This window comes from Numida meleagris, chromosome 4, assembly GCF_002078875.1.
Source record: "Numida meleagris isolate 19003 breed g44 Domestic line chromosome 4, NumMel1.0, whole genome shotgun sequence".
In the NCBI taxonomy this organism is placed as follows: domain Eukaryota; kingdom Metazoa; phylum Chordata; class Aves; order Galliformes; family Numididae; genus Numida; species Numida meleagris.
In genome coordinates this window covers 29,690,747-29,716,757 of record NC_034412.1, presented here as the reverse complement: position 1 = coordinate 29,716,757, position 26,011 = coordinate 29,690,747, and the positions used below count along the sequence as shown (strand labels likewise).

At 38.7% G+C, this 26,011-nt stretch overlaps 1 long non-coding RNA gene across 1 annotated transcript in view; it reads right to left on the bottom strand.

Annotated features, from left to right (window-relative positions):
* LOC110397822 overlaps positions 1-26,011 on the bottom strand; it is a 54,630-nt gene that overhangs the window by 27,757 nt on the left and 862 nt on the right. The window lies entirely within an intron of this gene.

The window sequence follows — 26,011 nt, the reverse complement described above, 5'->3', positions numbered from 1 at the left end:
GCTGTTCTTTGCTCTCAGGGCCATCTCCCTACCCTTTTCCCCTTTCCCCTTTTCCCGGGACGTGGGCCCGTGGGTCCCCCATCCCCTTCGTCATGGAATTGGGCCTAACGCCCGTAAACCATTGACAATTATGCTGGTACTATTGCCTAATGACATGTTCCAAAGTTTCAGTGTCTGCCTTTCAGTGCCTACTGTTTTGTCTCTTCTCCTTAATTCAGCAAGCCATTGTAAAGTACTTGTCAGTAGTCATTTAGAGCAATTTCAGGCAGTTCTAGTATCTTACTGCAACCAAGAGCATCATTGGGAACAGGTATGTTGCATGCTATTATAGTTGTAGCTATTCTGTCCTGCATCCAGCCCCACTCCTAATACTAATCCCAGAGGCAGAAGCAGCAGTAAATTGGCAATGAACTGCATTAACAGTTTTAGACTATGGAAAAGTCACCTCCTATATAGACAAAAGCTCTTAGAACAGCTTTTTTTTCCCTTAGATCTAGGATCTAGCATGCAAATCTGACAATGATTTTACAGCTTCTTTTTAGTAAACCTAAATGGTTTTACTTTTCACCTCATTCACCTCTCTTACATGTAATAGTGTCACTGTCTCAGTATTCACAGGATCAGCCACAACCCAAGAGCTGTGAAGTAATGGAAATGAGTACAAAAAACACTTGGCAATATTCATGTGCTAAGTGCTAGGTTGTCTCTAGTCCTCCCCTGTTCAAAGCAGCACGGGTTGCATCCACCATGGCAGGTCTCTGGCTGCACAAGTTTGCTGTCTGCCAGGCACCAGCATCCTGAGTAACTGGGCGAGACAACAGTGCTGCAACCCTCTTCTGCAATGCAACGCTGAAGGTTAGATAGATTACCAGCAGCAGAAAGACAGCCCAAGATTGTCTAGCAGATGTCTGAGGAAGTCAGATGCCTTAGATTTGATTGCTAGTAATGATTCTTCTGTAATTAATTACTAATGCTTACAATATTTTATTTCACTGCCTGGCAAAAGAGAGAATACTTCAACAGTGAGGATGGAGAATACATAGAAGAATAAAGCACGGCAGGTAAGTCAGTCATAAAGTGAGTGTCTGATACAACTCTGTGTTTTTCTAGAAGCAAGACCAAAAGTTTGGTTTTAGGACCTCATCTCCAAACTGAACCTAGCATAGGCAATAGTCAAATTTGACATTATCTGCTTATTCAGAAATTCTATCATGAAACTATATACTTTTCTAAGATGTCATTATAAATGGATAAAGTGCTACAAGGTGGACAATGCAAGTTTGACCAAAATTGGTATAAGCTGTATTATGACCAGCTTGTAAGCACCCTTCTGAACTACATTATCCATTTGTAAATGTTGGAGGCTTCCCTTGGACGTGCCAAGCCAAATACTTATAAGTTCTTTAACCATTTTGTTTATGGAAGGCATTTACACCACCTGTTGAGGCAGATTACACCTACTTCTGCTTTTAAAAAATAAGTAAATGCCAGCAGCAATTCAGTCAGTGCTCCTCACCAGGCCATTGTCCCTTCAAAGGGCACCTTTCTTTGTCATTTTACCCACAGCCTTTTCACACCAAAAAAGAGCAACTGACAACAGTCAAAGAGATGCTCTTTGTCGTGTAGTTGGAACAGGAGAGAAACTCTGAAACTGTTGATTTGACTTAGGCTGATACACAACGACACCTTTTCACCAGATACATTTTTTTCATCCAATTAGATGAAAATGGCAATGTATCCCAAATCTTCATCCAGTTAGTTCTCTATACCCAGAGGATTCTTGATCCATCATATCTGCCTACCAGATAAGAAGGCAGCAGATTCAAGAGGCAAGCTTCCCTTGCCTCATCCTTTATTTCTTAGTATACAAACTCTGAGACCTCGACACAGAAGAAAACTACTGTTATTCAGAATTAGGCAAAGAGGGGGGTGGTGAGAGCAAATGAAAAGTACATTTTACATAATGTAAATACACAATGCTTAAAGGGCTCTTCTTTAATTTACACTTCCTGATTACAGTGACCTCAGCAGTAACTTATTTTCCAGCTCTTCCAATTTCAGCAGGAGTGAGACACCTCAAAAGAAAAGGAGGTTTCAGAAAGTGATTCAGAATTCCGTATTATCTCTTATACCTGTTAAGGCTTGTTCTTTCAGATGTATGTTTTTGCAGAGTAGCATGTAAGTGCCTGCCAAGTGCCATTCACCTTACCACAAGGAAGGGAAGAGTGGTGGGCTACTGTTGCTGCATCTCTGAACAGTAACAGAGGAAATCATTCTACACCAGATGTTTTCTGCAATGTGTGCACTTCCCAGCTCAGAAGACATGATCCAGGTGATTGTCCTTTAATTTAAATAGAAAACTCATAGATTTCCAAAAATACAGCCTTTTTCCTCCTATTGTTTAAATCGTTTGTAAACATCCTGGTTCTCTGGTTACATTAGATGTCTGCCAGCCTCACAAGAATTCTCAACATATTTCTCCAGAATGACCTTTATCTTACACTAAATAAAAATATTCAGAGAGTAAACATAAGGTCTTCCTCATCACTTCCACATTTATTTTGTTGCAGGCTATATCTGATCACAAAGTTGACACCACCACCACTTCACAGGAACTTTTCCTATGTAGAAAAAAAAGCAAATAAATCAGCATATAGAAATCAAGTTGCAACAGATACCAATTGCACACTTTCCTCTCTCCCAGTCAGTAATGAATCACTTCCTCAGTGCTGTGAGAAGAGGGCATTGAGTCTCTGAAGGTGCTTGATTTCAAAAGAAACCAAGAGACGTGGTGCCACACAGTACTTCCTGGAGAGAACCCAGAAAATCAAAAGGTACAGGAATTTCTTTGGCTAGTGGTTACCTTTATTTTTTTTGCCCTACAGAATCTAGGCCATTTTGGAGGTTAAACATGAAACACAGTAAAAATGAGGACAAATACTCAGCCTGCAGTAGAACTCAGAAATCCTGCAGAGCTATGCACTAGGGCTTTACTTTTACCCTCAGTACACAGTGTTGATGGGGAAACTCCTCCAGGTCACTGATGTTGGACTCATGCTCCACAGTGTGTGTTCTCAGCTGATCCCCCTGGCCCTGATGTGTCAAATAGCAACCAGAGGAAGAGAAAACATCTGTCCCAAGGTCCCGAAGCCAGCCACTATTCATTATTTTATAGAGCTTTTATTCAGTATGAGCAGCCTAGCACAGGTACCCAGACAAAGATGTAGCTGTTTGCCTGGTCCCTCTGCAGACTGAAGTGGCTGTGATGCTCCTCACCTCTGTCTCACACCATTATGTAAAGAGGCCATGAACTGTTGGATTTTGCAGCATTTCAAACAGGTGTGGCTGCAGCTTAATGGAAGATTAACCGTGCCACGCTGCATATAGTTTGTGTATCAGTTCTGCAAGCAGCCTGTTCTTGTGTTAGATAATGTGATGACTCTTTCATCACGGATATCACTGGGAAAGAGATCAGACTGTATTTGTAACTTCCAGATTCTTTGCTGAGATAGGCCACATACAGGCAGTGTTGTCATTTTTTATTAATCACAGGTAGCATAATTCTGGTCACTGCTATAGGCTGTTTTGTCACTATATATAATCTTGCAACTTTCACACAATTTTTGCAAAGCAAAATGAGAATGAGGAACCAATCCCCCTCAAAATGTCTTATGACTTTGAGAAGAAGAGCTGTAACTATGTATCTAGAGGCTAACTGTTCAAGTCCCAGCTGTTCTGCCAACTGTGGTTAATATTTTTCTGCCCTTCACAACCCAAGACATTGCACTCAACTGCACAGTAACTATTATTCTCCAGTTTTGCAAAAAAAAGGAAGCCAAACATGATCTAAAATTGATTTGGATGGCACTGAGACCAGGACTGACAGGCCAGTAATGGCTCTCGCACAGACTGAAGATAAATGAATTCAGACGCTTCTAGAATAATTTGCTTCCTGTATACTGAATCGACCCTCGAGTTTAAAGTTTGTGTTAATGCATCTTTGACTGCTGTGTGTTTGTTCCTTCGACTAACAGTGCCCGCCCTGCAGCATGAGCAGCGGCAGCCTTCATGCTGTGGCTGTGAGGGGTCCAGAGGCTGGTGCTGCTCAGCAGGGCAGGGCTGCTACCTCCAACACTGCACAGCTCGGGGTAGTGGTTGGCACTGCAGGCAGTGATGGCACCCAGCAAAAAGCAAATAATATCATTGAGCACCCTTTGTCCTACACGGCTGTGCTTGTATTCCCAGAAACAAGGTGACTGGGTCTGCACAAAATCCAAAAAGATTAGGACTTAATATAATAAGCCTCTTCCCAGAACACAAAGTGTGGCAAGTGAATGATACAGCCTGTCACCTCTTGATACCAAATGAAATCCTGCCCAGCTCAAGGAGGGATTAAAATTTGTTCCCAGCTAATTGATGTTTGGAGTCGCCACACCAGATTAATTAGTCTCAGCTCCAGTTTCTGCTCCACGTATCTGCTGCTGCAGCTTTGAGGCGCCTTTGTAGGTCAGGCACTAACTCTCACCATGTGTTTGTGCAGCGCCAAGCACAAGGTGTGCTGAGACCCCCAGAAAAAACCCTGTTAGGAAACCCCCGGTGGTTTGGTCTGAATCTGTAAACACTGCCAAAGCCACAATAATCTCTCAGGGCCAGGCTAGTGGGAGTGCACAGAGCAACAGGCAGACGAAAAAGACAGGGATGATTATCACTTAACATTGTGGGCTGTGGTCTAATTTTATGATAGATGATATTTTGGGATTATAAATGCAAAATAGTGACTTGCCATGATCGAGTATGTCCTTTGTCCCAAGGCACAAGAAAAGCAACTGTAGCCCCAATTGATGGAAACTACAGAAAAGGAAATAAACTTTAAGGCTGGCAGGAAAAGGCAAATTATTATGATTTTTTTCATTTAATCAGATTGTTAGGAACATAAGCTCACAGTCAAAACATGTCAATAAATTATAAATGTTTCCTTTCTGCTAATTTATGCAAAGACATTTTAAAGAAGATCAAAACCCAAGACACTTCATTCTGCAGCTGTTCCGCCAGACATTGAAATGTTTTCCAAAATATTTCTTCTCACTTAAAAATAATTTGTCTTCAAAGTAAAAGATATAGTGAGGAAGGGAGAAGAACTACCAGCCAGAAACTTGTTTCTTTATAAAAACTGTTTCGATAAAATGTTTTGATTAGCTTTTAGCACATGTGCTTCTTTAAAATTATCTGGAGAAAAAGAAAAAAAGATGGAAGTCAGAAGGACTGAAAGATATTAGAATAAAACTCCAGTTAAAAGAGGACAACCAGCAGTTCTTTCTGATTTAGAGCTAGGAGCACGTTAATACCATTTTTTCCTTTGGGGGACTGTTTACCCTCAACCAAAACAACCCTGTCTCACTTTATGAGAAATTCAGGAAGAGCTGCTATAACAAACTGCCAATTGTGATTCAGTCGGGATTTCATCCTACTCCAAAAACCAGCCTTCATAAAATTTTTACATTAGAAAATACATCCTGTTACTGTACTTTAGGGTTTCATATTATTCCAGCTATTTCTTCCATTACTAGGCCTCAGTCCACCAATTCTGCTTCAGCAGCCTGCAAGCAACATCTCTCCCATATAGTATATAAGTGTTTGAACAGCAAAAAAATATGCTGTTCTGGGGCCTGTATGGAATTGGTAAAGTACTTCTTCTTGAATATTCCCACATTATGGCTATTACTTGTATCTGCTTTTCCTTTAACATGGTAAAAAAGACAACAAAAGGAACATGGTGAAAGGAACAACTGGTACCGTTTGAAGCTACCCTACCCACACTCAGAAGACCACTCAGTTATACCTGAACAGCGTCATCAGAGATAGTCTTCGTATTCATGATGATGATGTGCATCCATAAACATTTCCTAAGTGAATGCTGACAGCTTTAACTCACCGCACAGTGCAAAAGATGAGACTGTAGGCATGCATCCGTACCGCCTGTGCTGTAATCTTACAATCAGACATCACATTAAGGTGGTCACATCACAGCATGAGCTGCAGCAGCAGCAACAGCTGGTTTTGTGAACAAGGGTTAGAAGGGAGGTTTGCAGTATGGCTTTTGTTGTCAGAACTGGAAGCAGGAAAATGTGACTGTAAGCAACTGCAGATAAGCCTGACCATAGGGGTCACAGACTAAGAATGACTGGTAGTCCACAAATAATAGATTTGATCCAGTAATACTCGAAGATTTACCAGATGCCTCACAAGTCTTTAATTTTTAGAGCCACTGTCTTCACCATACTCAAAAAGCACAAAAAGGACAAGAAAAAGTGAATTTTCACAGTACTCCCTCACATCGTGAAACATCTGGGTAAATTGTGCAAATATTTCTGTTTCTACTTTTCTGAGAAGGCCAGGAAAGGGAGAAAGGGCTATTTGTACAGAGGCTATGTTCTCGCTCCAGTACCAGCTAATACATAACACAAAGTTTATCCTGACAAGCCGTTTGAATATTGCTCTCTGAAAGCATGAAGTACTGCAGTCAAACCTACAGCACTGATAACATTGCCGTGTGCAGTGGAGACAATTCCCAGCTGCCAGGAGCTCTTCCACGAGGGGCCCCTTCAGAGTATTTGTAAACACCTACACGCACCACCGAAGAGGATTACAGAGACTTGTGAAAGGCGGAAATAAAACGCCTATAAAAAGAAGCATTTTCTTATTATATATGTATTTTTCCTTCTGGGTTTTTTTCTTCTGGTTAGCTGAAATAGAAATACGGTAAACATGGTTTCTTGATTAATTGACTTGTGCCTGCAGGCAGATAAACTCAGCTTATTTTATCCATCTATTCAACAATTATGATCACTATGGTTATGTACTATGTGATTTAAGGAAATTTCAATATATTTCCTTCCACTGGATTCTTTTACTTCACATTTTGCTGGCAAGACAATTTATTGTCTTATTATTAAATTATTAAAAATAATGTAATTAATAAACATTGTAAAATTGTCAGATACACTCAGTAAACAATCACACTTCTACTGCAAACTTTCATCAGACATAAAAATAGAAAGAAGTGAAACTACCCATAACATTTGTAATAAAATAATCCCAATTAATACAATTTCAAATGTTTATATAACACTGGAACAATGTGTGATCATGAGAGACGGAGAAAAATAAATTGGCACAAAATTAAAAAGAGAAGTCATAAAAATGAGCCTTCATATAGGAAAATGAAACTGCATCACAAAAAAAAGATTGAGGTGATAAAAAAATGCATCAGAGATGATTTGCTCCATATGCATTTTATTTGCCACTAAGCACTCTATCAACACCATGTGGTAATATCAAACCGCTGCAGGATTATGACTTAACTCTGCAAGATGTTTATAGCTCTGCAAGATGTTTAGAACTAAAAGCAGTCTCTTTCTCATCACACAGTCTTGCTCCTTGGCCAGGTAGTAAAGGCTTGGAAGCTTCTGATGTAGAGTCAGGATTTTCTTGTTAAAGGAGAGATTGCTGTGACCCAAGTATTTTCCAGTTGTAATTAGGAACGTTGTGGCTGGATTTCATAAGTAACAGGGCTTCACTCAGTATTTATTCTTATTAAAGACAGCAACAACTTGAACCCTATGCTTAACAGGAAAATATGCATATATATTTAGATCTTTCTATTCCTATCTTGTGTTCTGTTACCTGGGAACCTTGCTGTCATAAAGCAACAACTCAGGGCCCAAGTTAGTAGGAACCACTTGAAACAACACACTGAAAGTTAAACAGATCAGCACTGAGCTACTCTGTAGTATAAACCCCTCAAGACAGCTACATCACAGTAATTATTCACAAGAGCTTCTAAATCATGTGCAGCTCCAGCTAATTTTCATCATAGCCTGAATTGATGTCTTAAAAAAAAACAGATGTGTTAGTTTAAAAATTAAAAATGGTTCTCCTCCTCTACCTCTCTCTCTTACTACCCAAATTACAGAGTCTTTGGACAGAATTATGAAGCTTTAGCCAAGTTTCCTTCCTACACACTATCACCAGTACAAGGGCTCGAAGGGCAAAGCACAGCTGATGGAAAGCTGACCAAACCGGGAGAAACAGGTGGACAGCACTTTTTCTACTGCAAGTCAAATAAGATTGCGAATTGCACTTATAGAAACAAATGATGACATAAGCAGTGTTTTATCCAATTTCCTTTTAATGGAAGATAAGATACCAACTGATCCATGTATTTATAAAAGCGGACACATTTCTCTGTGACTTCATTCAGCACTCTCTTGCAAAGATATGGTAAAGGGAATTCATTCTTTGATATCAAAAGTTCAAAACCAGTATCTTTGAGCTTGTAACCACCAAGACCCATAGGAACATGAGCTCTTTTGTACCATAAAAATATGTCTGATGTGCCAATGTTAAGTAATTTCTAGCTCAGTTCTATTGAAATGTGATTGGCCACACCTGCTGAATTTTAGAGCTGAATGTGAGCTGTCTTCATGTCAGGCTCTGGAGCTAAAATAGATAAGAGCGCACGCTTTGGAATCCAAGGACAGAACTCTGATATATTGCTAAATGAAATATTTACTGAAGACCATAGTCTGTAGGGGCTAAGGACCCTGAGTTTCCAGTTCATGTCAGACTGCTCAGCACTGCAGGAGCGTCATCTTTTTAGACTTTATATCTCTGTCTGTAATCTGTTATCTAGCGGAGATGTATGCAGTAGAGACTTTGTTAATGAGGTATATAGGCTACTTCTTCACACAGACTCAAGATGGAAATATGCTTATTTACCTCTGATTTTATGTTTTTTTGTTTTGTTTTGTTCTGGTTTTTTTTGTTGTTGTTGTTTTGTTTTGTGCCAGTCATAGCTGTTAATTAAACACAACAGCTCTTGTAAATGCAAAGATGGGAACAAGGGCTCCAGGGCTACAGACGCAGGCATTTTACTAGCTTCCAAAAAGGCTATGTAAGAACTTCACTGAAGAAACCAACAATTACAGAGGAGTACTGCAGGGCCTTTCTGAAATGATCCTGAGACATGAGGGAGGAGAGAGCCCTTCAGCAAGAGGGAACCGCAGAGGCAGAGCAGTCATAGCAGCTCTTCATTTAACATCTTCTTAGCCTCCCTGCCTCCTGAAATTCCGTTAGTTAATAAACTCAGGGAAAATGAAAGCAAATTACAGAACTTCAGTCAGTCTTCCCACCCCTATGCTCTTATCTCTTTTCTCTTTGGTCAGCTGGTTAGTCAGTTGAGAGGAAATATTTGGCACTATGTGTAAAATTCGAGTCTTCCTGCACTCAGCAGAACTATTCCTATGTTTGCTGGGATTAGAGTTAAGTCTTGACCAGAAATCTCAGTGTCTGGCCCTGGGATGATCAGAAGCCAAACATTCCACTTGGAAAAACATAGCTATCAGAATAGCTCTTGACTTGATTGAGTTGCCATGCATCAGCCACCAGCATCCTTAACTCAAAAAAGAGAGCCCTCAGTTCCTCTGCAAAATCACTACAATACATGTTTCTGCATGACACTCAGAGCCTTTCCTATAGTGCACACCCAGCCCAGCTGGGAGCCCTGGCTGGGGAGGGCTCCCCTGGAGCATCCCTTAGATCCCACAAGAAGATCCACGGCACAGTGAGCATGCCCCTGCCTTTCAGCAGCACTTCTGCTGATACTGAAAATTGAGAATCACTCTGAGGAGTAAAAAATACCTCCATTTAACTGCCTCTACAGAGTTGGTGGTATTTACTGGTTTAACCACTAAGGTATAAAGATAGATAGAAAACCATAAGCATCTGCTGGAAATACTACACTGGAGTTTCATTTTAAGTAACTGTTGTTTGGCTGTGTTCAATTAAGAAGATTAAAATTGCTTCTTGGTAGTTATTTCCCTTCATTTCCAATGCCTTTGTCCCTCATTCAGGACCAGAGAAGTAGCAACCACATTGAAAGTAATGCTTTCACAGATTTATGGAACAGAGAGCTTTCATATGAGGAAGAAAGGAGTTATGCATGAATAAGATAGTAAAGGCACAAGGGAAGGGAAGAGGAAAACGATTTAGCAGAGCATTTCAAATGCATTAGTAAATCATAAATTTACACTGAAATGTCACTGTAGCAAGTTTCTCTTAAGCTGATCACTGAATGACAATATATACTTTGTATGTGAATATGTGAAAGGCTATAATGTGCTGCCATGTTTGCCCAGCACTTCTGAGGAAAATGCTGCTTGGAGCATATATTTTTTTCAAGTTTTAGTACTGCAAGTCTTTTCACGTGACGTCTAACATAGCCTCTTTTAGTTCAGCATGGGAGTACTGCAGAAAGGAAAACGCAGTATCACAAATGTACAACATAAGTCACAGATCTCATTCAGAGTCCCTAAAAATATAAAATCCAGAAAAAAAAAAAGATTCCTATTATATTGAAAATGGAACAACTTTATGCTCTACTGATTTCTTAATGCAGCAGCTCTTGGGGAGAAGATGTAAGACGACGCCACGCAGAGATGCAAGGAAATATTTTTTGAAGTGGAAGAATCAGATAAACCATGAATCACCAATGCTACCGCTAAATCTGTGCATGCTCTCATTGCTATTTTTAGATCACTGACCACCAGCTTACCATCCTTGCCCAGGGATCTCAAGCACTGTTTTAAAAGACACTGTTTCAAGCACTGTTTTCTCAAAGTGACAATCAAAGGAGAAATCAGTGCAATCGCTACAGCACTTTCCAACTTTCTCTTCTACTCTGAGCTGCAACTTTCCATCCAAAATACCATTCCATCCTCAAATCCCAAGTTTAAAGCCAAAAACCACCTGCAGATACAGTTACAGAACAATTGATGGATTAAAGTAAGAGTCAATATGAATGCATGTGAGTCATCAGAGACAAGCAAGCTACCAAAGACACCAAAAAGCTCATCTAATTTTGCTTCCACAGGCAAGATTCAACTATGCCAAAAGTAAATACTGTAATTGGATACTGTTTCATAGATAACTCTCTTTGGAAGACAGATTAAAAATGGTATATCCTCATGCATGTTGTTGTTACATTTCAAGATTGTATTGCTGCAGATCTAGCTTGTAATGGTGCTAAATTCAACAAGATTCAAAAATACATGCTAAGGAGAGCAAATACTTGAAATTATCTACTTGAAATTTCCCTTTCACTATAACTTGAGTCAGTTGTCTCCTTCCCTTTCACTATGCACATAAGAAGACTGGCTCATAGCCTTCTCACTAAGCCTTCTTCACAATAATCTATAGTTTAAAAAGGCAATTAATAGAATAGAATTCAAGTCTTTGTCCTCTGGAGTCCTTCCTTCTCTGAGTCCATGTACTCTTTTGGCTCCTTTCTACAGCTATTAAGGCAAAAATTGGATACTACACACAATCACTTCCATTGCTTTAGAAAACCAAGGTATTGTGATTAGTCCTTGCCACTTGCCTCCTAAATTTTGTCCAAAATGTGCATTCCAAGTGCATAATCTTTCAATTAAAGACTTCATACTGATATCTTCAATCAGCCTATTGCAAGACACATACCTGGTTGGCAAAGAAACTAATTTTGATCATTAATACTGAGATCTACACCATTTAGCAAGTATGTTTTAGCAAAGATTTGAAAAGATATCTTTATCAGTCTGAAATTGCTGGATAGAAGTTATTGAAAGAAGTTAATGCCTCCTGCAGAAAATGAGGAGAAAAACCACTGAGAGATGTTATTTTCTACACAGACCTCACATAGCCCAAGGGAGAATGGCAGCAGAAGGGAAGAGCTTTTTTTAACAGAAAGCATCACTGAAGCAGTATTTCATATAACTGACCTAACAGCTAAGAGTGGGTAATAACATCTTCTCAGATGTTTCTGTGTCAAAGAAGTACTTAGATAAGTAAGGGAGAGTCTAGGAAAAGTCATAGTGCAAAGGCATGTGGGACAAGCCATGTGCTACATCATTGATCTATGATTTTTCTCAACTGTTTTGAACAGCAATGACAGCTGAATGAATGGCTTCCTCTACATTCCAAATTAATATTCTTTATTTCTGTTCAATGTTTGGTTTGATTTTTCTACAAGTTAGAAAAAATGAATTATAGGTATTGACTGTTTGACATGATAGATCAGATTAGCCATTGCACTTTGTAAAATAATTAGCCTGGAAATAAAGAATCAAGATCAAGAATGTGCTAAATGGAGCAATCATCAAGCACAGTGAATAGCAACAGGATTTTGCTGTTACAGTGGAAGAATCACTGAAACATTAATATACCCAGTGCGTATCTGCAATAAAGAAGTGGGCAAATGAGATGCTATGTTTCTACATACTCCATAATGTGAGCAGAATAAAAACAAGAGATGTTACAGGATTTACTGTACAAGTCCCACTGCCTGTTGTATGGTACACCATGACTTTTGAGAGCTATTAAAGCAATAAAAATAATACCAGGTCTTGACATTAAAAGGCAACTGCTGTGGAGTTGGAGATGCAGTTTTATGAAAAAAGACTTCAGTATGGCCTACCAGTACTGAAAATTGTGAAATGGACTAGAAAAACCAATAGAAATAAAGTTTTAATGTTAGTAAGACATTTACAAGTTAGGGAAGATAGCTCCTGCTAGCCCACTCTTTGTTTGACTAATGAATTCAGACAGCTATTTCATTCAAACACCAGCATTCATATAGAACAAATGACCGAAATTAAGTGAAACAAAAATGAAACGAATTCAATCAGTGCAAGTGATGGTTTGATTATTTTGTTGAGAAGGTAGAAAATGCGCACAATAAAACAGTAACCTGCATAAGGAGACCTCTGGCTGTATCGCTTCCTGGGGCAGCACTGAAAAAGCTCAATTTCATAGTCACACTCAGTCAAGCAGGCAGATTTGTGTGAGACAATGGTGATATTGAAATAAAATATGGCTTACTGCTTTCTGATCAACCTCTTGCAGGTTTCATCTCAAGTATGTTTGGGAAGCAGTATTATCTTTCCAAAGACAGTAGAAATATTCCAGCCCATCCCTTCAGGATCATGCAGCACTGTTCTTGCCTCTACCTTGCTTGCAGGGATAGCTGGGAGGAGATGTGCTTCACATGTGCATTCCTGGTCTGAACCAATGTAATGCTTGTGCTCATGTGGACATAGTCAGAGTATCTAAACAAGCTCCTATTAGGTGGTACAGCTCCATCTACTGATACCGACATTCCCTAGGTAACAGACGACTCTGCAGCCTGAGTTCAAGCAAATACTTATGTTTCCATATGAATGCCAGTGTCATTAGAAGACATTCAAGGACAGGAATACCAGGAGCAGGGGCAAGCAGGGACATATGCTAAGAAGCTTGAAGAGTTATATAAGTTTTATGCCACTGACAAAAGAGGATGCTCAGGGCTTCAGAAGCCCAATGCCAAAAACTTCTGAGTAACCCTCTTCAAAGGCAGAAATCCATCTGTTAGCACTCCCTTGAAGTCACACAAGGGATGAATTTGACCCGTGGTGGAAAGGGAACGTAACCAAATGACATGAAGGGAAAGGTTTTTAATTAAGTAACACAACTTTTGTTATATTATTTCTATTATACTACTGTATTTTTGTTATGTATGGCTTATTCTTCATTCTGTGTTATTACAGTAGTATTCCCTAAGTTGTATAAGATTTTATTAACACTTTGTCTTATTTGACGGTTTTATTCATGCATGAACTCAAGAGATTTTATAATTGTATTTTCCATTACTAATATATTCCTATACAAACACTGGAGTAAGGGGTTATAACAGTATAATTAAAAGAAAAGGAACTTAATTTCTTTTTATAGTGCAGAGGTGATCCGGCTTCCAGCAAGTAATGAAGAATATCACAGCTCAGTACCTAAAGAAAGAGGGAAAACTTTTTCGGTGGCCTGCTAAGTCCCACACATCAGACCACCACGAAAGAAGAGAAATAACCTTTAGTGATTTTGATGATGATGCTAAGATCCATCAGTATTCCCTGGGGAATGATATTCAGCTGTCTTTAGGAGCCACCTTAAAACTCCAAATTATTTGCACCCTCCTCCAACCCCTGTTCTCAGAATAAGGCTCACATAGTGTGTCAGATGTTGGGAACTACAGATTGTAACTTCACAATATAAAAGTCTATATCTTCAAATCTTCTGCGCTGGAGCACTCATCAGAGGAGATGGAACTACCATCTTTAGCAGCCCCACATTTTTAGCACAACTGGAAGCAAGCAGATAGCTAGCTGAACAAATCAAGGTATTGCTAAAGGAAGACAGTTGAGAAGTGAAAACTTTCAGTTTTCTTCCCCAGGTGGAATTACACTGACATCTATGCGTGGACACAGGAATGGAAGCAGAAACCATGCTGTGTGCCTTAGCTTTGGCTTTGGCATTTATTTTACTGAGCACAGACACAAGTAGACCCTATGCTGAGAAGCCCCAGATGCACTGAGAAACACTCTCTGAGAACAGTCGTCAAAATGCTTCATTCATTCATCCTACAAAACATTTTAAGTGCTCAAGTTAAGACTGCCAGAGCCTCATTTTACATTTTCCATTATTCTATAGGATTTTCTATTCTTCAAGAAGCAATCATTCCAGTCTTCCCTATAACCTACTCCTTGTAAACTGTTCTAGGGAGAAGGAAGGCAGGGAGGGAGGGAGGGAGGAAAGTGGCCCTCTTTTTCTACTTGAGGAAAAGAGTTATGGAGAATCTTCATCCCAGACTCAAACTGGCATGGGAAATGGCTCAGCCTGGCAAATTAAATGTCATCAGCGCTTCAGATAAAGATGCTTTCATCACCAAGGCATGTTTTTGCCAGCTGCTTCCACATCAGACTTCAGAGGAAAGCAAGGGAAACTAAAGGAACAGATATGAAAAGCAGTGTTTTTCCCAGCTTTGAAGTGGTGGCAACATGCAATTTGACAGCAAAACTGGCCATACCACCAACTGCAGGCAGCCATCTCCAGCCATGAAGGTTACAGACTAGCATTGTGGTACCTCTTGTTTTGCAACTGTAAAATCTACGAGCAGCTTACAGATGCTGCTTTGGACAATATTATTTTTCTACTGAACAGACCTGCAATGGAAAACTCTGGATTTCCCGGCCTGCTCCACTGTTCCTCAGCCCCATTGAAATGACTGCACATATTCTCTGGTTCCTGCTGCAGCGTACATGTGCTGCATCAAAACGAGAGAGGCTAATGAACTGAAAAGGGTCATAGCTCTGTGGGTATAGGGAGAGGATGACAGGAAGTATGCCATTAAGTAACAAGTTGATACATTATAGTGGCTCATGTCTACATTTATTCCTCCTCAGACAGGCAAGTACCTGCATTAGTAAAAAGCTCGCTGAATGCATTAAATACTGGAAATAATACGCTACTGTTATTATTTTAAGATGGCAGTGGCTTTTCTGCTAAAAACTTCATGACTGTTACAATTTCTAATTCTCATACTTCATCTGAGCCAAATTATCATGAGACCTTACAAAATTAATTGGAGGAATTCGCAGCATCAAAAATGTGTTTTACATGTCTAGACAAATCTGATTATTATCATGCCCTTCAGAAGTATGCTATACATTCCCAGCATGTCAGATTTTACATAGCATTACCATTAAATAAGGCCTAACTTCAGCTGACAAATCAGAGTAATGACTAGGATGAATCTGGTTATTTATTTGAAATTTAAGTGACTAATTATGTTAATGACAAGCAAGATAAGGTATTTGAACAATAGCATTAGGGTTCTCTTTGACTCCCAAAATATTCACTTTATGTTAAATATATATTTTTAGAACTATTTTCAGTATCACAAATAAGTAATATAAAATAAAAAAAAGTTTTCATTGCAGAGTTTGCTTAATTGGTAGTCGAGTATTTTGAGATTAAATGGATTTTCTTCTTAGCTAAAAGTAATTGGGGGCACTAAACTCACAGTAAAGGTTCAGTCCCAGAATCTACAGATTTAAAAATTTGTAACATTAATGGAGAAGCCTGGAGACATTAAAGGAAAAAGTGGCTCTAATTCTGCTTCCTGAAGATGCTACACGTTTTGCTAGGGGTTACTATGAACAAGACAGATCTTACTCAGCACATCCAGTTAGAAACTCAGGTTTTCATTTGCTATTTCTGTTTTGCATCTAGAGCCAGGGTGTCTGGGTATCTTGGGTTCTTACTGTCAACCCCAAAAGCTAAAGACGACTTCATAGTTATTATAATACCTGTTTGGGCTTGTTGAGAAAGTGGGTTATCTCTTTTTGCTCCAGACCCAGAAGAGGAATTGTGGAGCCTGCATAAAAAATACATCAATTTAATCCAGATGAAACTGGGCACCTTGTCTTCAGATGGGGAGGCGTGGGCAGTTAACTATGAGGTGAGACACTTCATTCCTTTGTGTAGTATTGGCAAAATAAATGCATGACCCTTAATCACACTTGATAGTACAGCTAGACTGATGTAGACTTTTAGACTCTTCATAGTGGTAAGCTTAGCATTTTTTATAATCAAGGTATCCCTGTGAGTGTGCTGTTTTCTCAGTAATATCCTGTTCAGAAATGAGATCACAGAGTGTGGGAGCTAACCAAAGGCAAGCCCAAAGGTGATCAGAACAGTTTCTGTTTTCTCAGACAGGGATGCCTGGGTCTGAACCAACAACAGGAGGCATGAGAGGCAGCATGAGGTAAGCTGAGTGTCGAATAAGCAGCTCCAAGGGAAAGTCGCAGCAGCCACTCAGAGAAGAGGGCAGGCTGTAACAGGCAGTTTGAGACTTGCTTCCCATTCAGTCAGCCCAGATCAGCATCCAATTGTGTTAGCTGAAAGCTCCTGCCAGTAGGACTGTCTGATTATCTAGATAAATATGAGGCACAAAGCCATGCCAGAAGCATCATATATCATAATTCTCAATTTCCTGTAAACAAAACTAAAGCTTGGAGGGATTAAATATTATGCTAATATTTACACAAAACAAGAATTGGATGTACGTTTCCTGTCTGCAGTAAGAACCTGTGCCACGTCATCCAGCAAGCAGAAAGGACAATGTAAACCAACAGCTGGGACATGAACATTGTACACATGTAACCTTTTAGGTACAATGCAAAGTGCTTTGCAGTTAGCAGTTCTTCCTGATGTTCTGCAATATCACACTCACCCACCACTCACACATGTTGGTCAGTGTCATTCAGTGGATATTTTGTTGGCAACATGAGCATGAAAGGAGTTAGACTGCACACAAAAGGAGTTGGGTTATTAAGCATGATCTAAACTTTGTACTGTCTCTGCTTTTATTAACATTAATCTCTGCTTTGCAGGAGCAAGAAGAAGTCTGTTCTTCTGAATCCTTTCTTTCTTTAAATCTTTCCTCTTCTGATGAAGCTAATCAATATTCCTACAATGATTTTTGATATGAAACTGTCACCATTCCTTACATATTCTAATATCTACCAATTACTACTTACTACCCCTCATAACACGTCTTTTTTTTTTTGCATTAGCACTTCCAATACTCTCATGCTCTACGATATCTCATTAATTTGTAATACTGATTATTGTGTTACTAAGTGTGTTACTGGCACTATAATAGTTATTTTTCCCCACCTTAACTACTCAAATGAAGCAAAAAGCAGTTCCATTTCACTCTTTCCAGACAAATCCCAACTCCTTTTATTTAAATATCCCTATCTATACTTACTTCCAATGTTATACTGCTCTACTGAACAAAGCATCTTTTCATGGTGCGTCCTCTGCAATCTTACCGTAAGGACACAAGTTTCGATACTAAGCTGAAACTGAGAAAAATACTTTGATAATCTTATCTAGCTGATGTTCGCTTATCTCCAAACCACACTGAGGCTCTTCTTAGCACTGCAGTGGCAAACAGTCCCTGCGTGAGGTTCCCTACTTACATGTTGCCAGAGACATCTACGTACATAGAATACTAACTTTTTCCCCTACCATGGAAAGTTGGAGCATTATTACTTTGTCATTCCTGCAAATGTTTGCTGTAGAGCAAGCCATGTAAAAGCATAAAATGAAAAGAGTAATTCAGTTCTTGAACATTGCCAATGTATACCTGAGCTGAGAAAGATGAGATAATGAATATGGGGAGCACAGAACTAAAAAGGAGGCAATCAAAGCCAGTAAAACAAGGAGGAATCACAGAAGGCCGAAGAGCCATTCTGTATCACATAAAGAGGCAGAGAGTTGGCAAAAGAGAGCAAGGTGGCTTTACAGATATTTATGAGAGTATGCAAAATGTGTATCATCAGAAAAAAATGTCAAGGTGTTTACAGAAGGCAATTTTCAAAAGCACTAACTCATTTTGTGCACCCTACTGGATTTTAGTAGAACTGATACTCAAAAAGCACTTTGAAAATGTGAGGTATTATTTCTTGTTCTCTGGATCCACTTTTAAAATATACATTGCAATGTAAACAAATAAATAGAATCAAATTGCTTTACCAGATAATGTCAAAAATAATTCTCTGAGAGTCCTAAGCACTGTAAAAATCATTCCGTGGCCTTTGGTGAATGATTTAGACTGTCTGCACCAATATCTATTTCACAAGCAATTTGTGAGCTACAATTAATATCTTGCAAGGATTCTAGGAGACAAACTTTAAACAACCAAGTTTTAAAGAAAGCCTTTTATTTTGAAAAGCACTGGTTTTTGTGAAGTATTGGTAGAAAGTGGGACTCACAAATATCCAACAGAACGCATTCAGGCCGGGATGTCTGGTTTGACAGCACTGCTTGAACACAGGTATGTCTGTGTGCCTTAACCAACATACTTTATCACAGTGGGTTGCAGGACAAGATTTACATCAGTCATGGTTCAGTTGCATGGCTTGGAAAGGGAGCTGCCTAATACTGATAGAAAACAAGAATCAGTAATGATAGGAAAAAATCAGACATTGACTTCAGAGGTACAGTTTGTTTGGCAATCGCTTCCAATCTATCTTGATTTGCTCTGAGAGGAGGATGCTTCTCTAGCACTAGCAGAAACATGGACATACATCAGGTAAATAGTAGAAGTAAACTCAGGAGGTGAGCATGAGCTAGGAGGCTGGTCCTCTGACAATGACGATAAACAGTGCAAGATACACGAGACAAAAATCATTGTGTAAGAATTCTGACTGGTGAGCAGATGGAGTGGAATGTGGCTGGTCAAAAGTGATAAAGGTAGTAAGGCTTTAAGCCTCCCTCAGAGGTCATACTTAAGCCAGACTTTTGCCGAAAATCCAAAATGGCAAATCTTTTCACAGAAAAGAACACTCCACGTATTTATCAGACATCTGATTTATCTTAAACTAAATAAGCATTCACAAACCAAAAGCAATTTATAGTCTCTTAAATAAAAAATAATTCCCCCCTCTGTTATCCAGGGTTTTCTTCAGTAGCTTATGACATTATAAACCTTCCGTGATTCTCTTGTTGCCTTTAAATCATTCTAAGAGAATGAAGATTCTCATCCACACATAAAACCACCACTGGGAGAAATATACTACTCTTTTTCTTCTTTTTATTTGGTCAAGCATTTTTAAAATGTTTTGGGCCACCAATAATGGCCCAAATAAAGCTTCATTTTTTCATACTGTAGACACTAGGTAGAGGAGAATTTTGTATTCAGTTAAAAATACAAACAATTAACTAAAACTATTAACTTTCCATATATATTTATGTCACGTTCAAAATGAACTATTTTACTTTAAGTACATTCTGTCCCAGAAAAATGAGATTATTGGTATCAGGACACAAAAGTTCACATTTATTTAGTATATTGTCTAACTGCATGTTACTTATAACATGGAACATTTGCTTCTACATTGCATTGCTCAAAGCATTTTCTTTCTAATCAATTCCAGTGTGTTCAGAGTGTCAGAGAAAGACAGTACTTCCCTCTGATTAAGAGAAACCTGATACTGAAACTGGAACTAATCGAGACTGTGCCCAACTGTTCAAAGAACCAATTATTTTACACATTAACCTAAGCTTCCTTCAGCAGCTACTGTAAGTGAAGAATATGTCAGATCCTGGTTTAAGATGAAGACAAAATACCATTGCTATTGAATTATCACAGGCTCCATCTGGGCTGAAATTTAAAAAGGAGTCCAAATAAAAATGTGTTTACACAATTTCACATTTCAGAGTACACATATGACCCCGTATATCCCCACAATTCTTTTTTTCATAGATCTTAGGTAAACCTGAGGTAAATAAAATTTTCATACTGATCCAAATTTTTCCTAAAGTTCTGCTATTCAAACAAACAAAAAATGGTTATGATTCCCTTTGTTGTTGAGTATATGAATTAGCACATGCAGCACTGCACAAAGGATCAAAATATTAAGAGATTGGCTTTTTCTGCCAGATTATCATAGTTTCCAAATCAGAATAATCTGAATTTTACATATTATTCTCTTTCTAAAAAATTCTGGGAATTCAAATACTGGAGCCGAATTCAAAAAGCAAGAAAACATACAACATAGGAGGTAAACCAAAAAGTGGCTGAGCAAACTCTTAAAAAAAAAATCACTGAACTGTATTGACATTTTTGGCAGAAGATAGAAACTAACTGCATATACAACATTACTATATTCTATTTAACTGTACTGTGTCTTAGGACTAAATTACCCCTTGTTACGTGTTCACTTAAGTGTGACATCTTCAAGTATGTCTGTTCAAGATCAACATAATGCACTTGGTATGCTGCTCCTGATTTTGGAGGATCTATCCTAGTGGGTCTGCATCTGACCAGTTTCATTAAACACGCTTGCATATTTGCAGAAAACACTCTTCTTTTTCTGTTTTTGTTTGTTTGTTTGTTTTCATGTCTAGGGCTGCTACATTCCTTGTTCCACAGTACTTAATTCTGGGTGAAGTTACTCAGCGTATACCACAAGTACAACCTCTATAGTCTTTTGAGATTCCTTGAGCTGGAAGTTAGACACCTTAACTTGGTGTTGCAAGGAAATGAGGTATATCCGATCACATTCATATCATGCTTTGACAATTTTAATGAAATTTTCCTCCACTCACATTGCTACAGAGACACATATTTGTTAACTGCAAGAAGGTTTCTGCCACTTCATGTTTTTTTTTCTCCAAAATCCAATTTCACCTGATCGAAGAGACTTTGTTCAGGCAATGAAGGACCTATCCATCCCACAGCAATGCGTAGCGCAGAGATAGTTGAACTGCTGGCAACCAAACTGCAGTGTCAGAAGCTGCACCAGCTCAGCTGTGCCCCTATTAATACAAAGACTGCACTGCTAACTTTATGAGCAGGCTGCAGACATTACCTGCTGAGGCTGGAACTAAGCTGGGTATCTCCATCATGCAATGTAGGTTAGATGCAGTCAAAATGATGATAGAAGATGAAAGGAATCTTTGTCAGACATTTTTGACACAGAGTGTTTACAGAAAAATTCAGAGTATCATGAACATAAGCAAGGAAATATCAAGTTAGGACTCATCAGCACTGACACTTTAAAAAATGAATGATTATTAAGTAAAGGCTTGCTTCACAATGGTAAGCAACTAGCTGCCAGGAAAGAGTTAAAAATCAGAAGAGAGCTTTGTATCTGGTTTAGAACCACTACATGTAGTTCTTGCTAACACAGAGGAAGCTAATGATGAAAATGTATGCATCAGACATATTAAGTTTGCTTTAAGGTCAAGAAACAAATCTAAACAGAACAAAACAAAAAGATGCTATGAGAAGTTTGTGACTGCTGTATTACTGAAGAACGTTGGATTTTTAATGGCATAAGTGGAAAAAAAAATCACAATTTTGACTTGAGCTAAAGCTCTCAGCCCCTGAAAAAGCAATGCTTAATCTTTGGCAAAATAATTAGAATAGTCTTACAGTCCATGAAACGTTTGAAAGCTGGCCAGTAGTAATGACAGTACTATGGAAGTGAGAGAAAATTTTGATTACGTGTACAGTGTGAGAAAATAAATTTTAAAAAATGAACAGCAACAAAGAGAAGTTTTTTTTTTTATAAAATGGGCCACTATTTTACATATATGTATATATAAAAATATATATATATACACTACTTGTACTATATATACATATATATATAAAATGGAGCACCAAGAGCTCAGTTTGAGTGAAAAACCAGTGCACGGATCTTACATGCTGTAGCAGATGCAATGCAAAACAAGAGGCAAAATCATACACAAACCAAGGTGTAAGATACAGTGGATTACTGAGGAGTTGCCTGCACTTGTCAGTAGATCAGAAAACTCACAGGCAATGCTGACCGCTTTGAGCAGCACAGTAGTCCCACTGGAAAAAATGTGATGTATTTGTGCCACACGTCCAAGGAGATACTGAAATGTGTTGGTTTTTTTTTGTTGATACCTCAGAGCTGAGGATTTTTTACAGGACAAAATGCTGAGTTAGTAGAAAAAGTCTTACAAATATATGTGAAAAACTACAAAATGTAAGCAGAGATGCTTAATTCCTCAGAGAACATATATATCTTCCAACAGTGGCAAATACCCAAGCACCCATATTTTAAGGCATACCTCAACAAAGCTAAGGGGCTTCAAACATCAGGGATAAACTTTTTGTTTTGTGAAACTTAACTTTCTACTTTTTTTCCTGGTTTCTCCACACAATTTTGTTTTTAATGATCATTTGCATTTGGTCCTCAGTTATTCCTGAAAATGTTATCTATAAAGTATATATCCAGAAGAATATGAACATCTTTGATATTTACTAAGTGCGTATTCTTGGACAAATAACATTCTTTTATGGGTACCCTGTATACACGTGGATAATATAGAAAGAAGGAGGCAGAAGAAAGCCTTAAGTTTGAAGGGTGGTTTCCACTCCTCATTGAAGAAACTGCAATAAAAATAGGAGATTTATGATTCAATTTGCTCCTCCACTAAGCAGAAGACATTGTAAGTGTCAGCCAATGTCTGTAAGAATTGCAGTATCGGTTCTGCCTAGTACCTCATTAAAATCTGATAAAAAACCAGTACTCTAGCTTAAAGCTAAACCTGCTGCTGTTAAAAATGAAGCATGCTGTCATATTTTTATAAATTATAGTATGTATTTGGGTGCATGTGCAATACTGAAAATTTTAGAAATATCACAGTGAAAAATCTGTTAGGGCAGTTGTGCGTAATACACAGTGAAGTACAATGCTTTATATTTTCCTTCACCTAGTGAATCTTTCTAGAGAAAGGTGTGATATTTGACACATCTTTGGGGGCAGATTCAATGAAGAATGCACTGTCCTCTGCCACAGCCTTACAGCTGACTTCCACAGTCCATATTCTGTCTTATTTCTCAGTCACAAATGACCTTGCAACCAATCTCCTTTTATTATTTTGGCAGATAACTGGGCTGATGTATAACTCTATTTCTATAAGCAGGCTATTTCCTCAGTAGGAATCTGAACTTTATCGAATGTATCATTTATCAAAGGAAGTTCTTCATATAGGCACAGCTTTTTTTGTTTTAAGAGCAATCTGTACTTGAAAGAGAACTTCAGTATTATGATTTTTTTCTGGGAGATAGTATGTACCACTGCATATAAATTCCCACATAACACCACATTTTCATAAGAACACACTCAAGTTGCATCTGTATTGCAAATATATACATGCAAAATAGGCATTTGCACAAGAAAAATTGCACAAATTAAAGGGTTTTTTTTTTTGCATAACTTAGTTTGATTCTCTGCATTTAAGCATGTAGCCTTACACATCCTAAATATAACACAGTTTATGCTGACATTAAAATCTGGGACACTTACTGCAAACATTCTTTGCTGTACAAGAGAATAAAAGAGATACAGAGCCCCCCAAAGTTCACTTTTTAGATTGTCAGGGCTTTGGAAATTGATGCACCGGTGAAACATGAGTTGTTCGTGTGTACATTATGTCTGGGTACTTGCTGTGAATATCTAGGTACATTTACACCCTTCCGACTTCTGTGGCGCTAAGTTCTAAATTTCACACAGATACAAAGAACAAATTCAATGAGTGGTCAATGCACAGCTAAGTTTCTAATAATCCAAATACAAATTCAACAGCTATCGGCACTTTCTTTAGGGAATATAATGAGATAAATATCAGTAGGAATGCAGCCTTTAATCGCGGTTGCTAACAGTCAGTTACTTGGCTGCAGCTAGGGGTACTACTCATTTTCAAGCTGGTTACTACGGGGGTCTTCCGAATTCCTACTGCTACCTCTGCATCTATTACAACAGAAGAAAAACAATGCAGAATTAGTAATAAAGTCACGTTGAGTCAGATGTTGCTCCTTGACGTGGTGAACACATATATTATATATACGCAAAACTAAATCATGGCAGATTGTATCCATGGGAGAGAAAACAGATCTTCCAAATCAGAGCTTCTCTCCTCAACAATAAATAATTGCATCATGATAAGTTTTACTCTCAGTAAGATGCTGAGCTGTCTTGAGCTCTCTTGCATATTGGATGAATAAACCTTTGGGACACGTGACAGTGCACAAGTAGAACACAATGACTCAACATTCAGGCATTTTTAATCAACACATTGAAAATTATAATAATTAATGCTTGGTAAACATTATCTAATTGAACGTTAGGGCGCTTTCCAGAACCTAGTTACTACTAAGCATACTTCATAGATACCAACCCTGCAGTTGAGTAAGCTGATTGCTGCCACTGGTGAACTTGGTATCAGGGCCATTATTAGCAGAGGTTCCTGACTCACAGTGCAGTTTCATGTTACAGCGAAACTAATCAAACAGCAAGCTGTGACTGAAGAGGGTGGCCAGTCCACCAACTCCTTTGTACTCCTGCTGCCCATCTTAAACTAGATTTAGCAGACTAATATTGATATTTGTGTATCTAGTAGTAAGGTTCTGATCAGGATCATCCTCACAGCTCAGGTTATTTTTAGCTCTGAAGTCACAAACATACTCAGTGACTCATGCAGTCACTGTAACACATTACCACTTGTTTGTCATTACTAGTTCTACTACCTGAAATAAGCTCATTAAATAAGTATGTACATTTAGTCATCTGGGTGCAAACACTATTTCCAAGTTTCTTCAGTAAAGGTACATTTCCCTGCCTCCAACTATATGGGTCCAACTATCAATTTTAGTTTTTCTTGGGGCAGTAAATATTCGGACCTTCCTGTGGCTTTTCTGGAGAAACTGCCCCAAGCACCAGGCAGCATTCTGCCTTCCCTCCCACCTGTGACGCCGTATAAACCAACAGCAAACCACCAAAGACCCTGCTAAGTTGCAGCTGCTCCTGTTTCCTACACTCCCCATATCTTCATGAGCCTGCAAGCCATCCACATTTCCAGCTTTTCAGAAGGCTGTTCTAGTTCTTTCACGTTTGTTTCTGCTATTCATGTCAACTGCCCCTCTCATCATCTCTCCAAGGAGTGCCTCATGAGCCTGCCGTATCACCTTGTTTTTCATCATTTCTTCTGTTTGTTTCTCTTTGTCAAAAACCCTGACATATCTGAGAGACTCAGATCTACTAACACCTCCAAACTTTCTCCTTCCATTCTCCCTGTGACCCTCTCCCTATCTCTGCGCGCTTGTGCTTCTAGCATCCTGATTTCAGCCCTTCCCCTCTTACTTTCAGAGTTTTGGCTGCACTCCTGAGCAGGCTCCCCTCCCATTCTGGCTTCAGAAGGTACCATCAGTAATTCCAGAGGGAAAACAGAAAAGAGATTGAATAACTGAACATAAGGGGGAAAAAAACAAAAACAAAAAAACTGGTACAGTCAATGCAAACAAAGCATTGTGCTGCAAAGGTATGCAAGCTACGTAATCCAGCCACTTTTTCAAGGTTAATTTTTTTACAACTATTAACTACAAAGTCCTTTGGGGGGAAAAAAAAAAAAAATTTAACTCCAGTACACGCAAGGATAAAAGATGAAATGCACACAAAGACAAAGGTAATTAAGGTATTGGTGGTAATAGTCTCTGACCTTTGTAACTATCTCAGAAAAAGACCTTGATCAACACAACTTGCACTGGAATGTAACGATT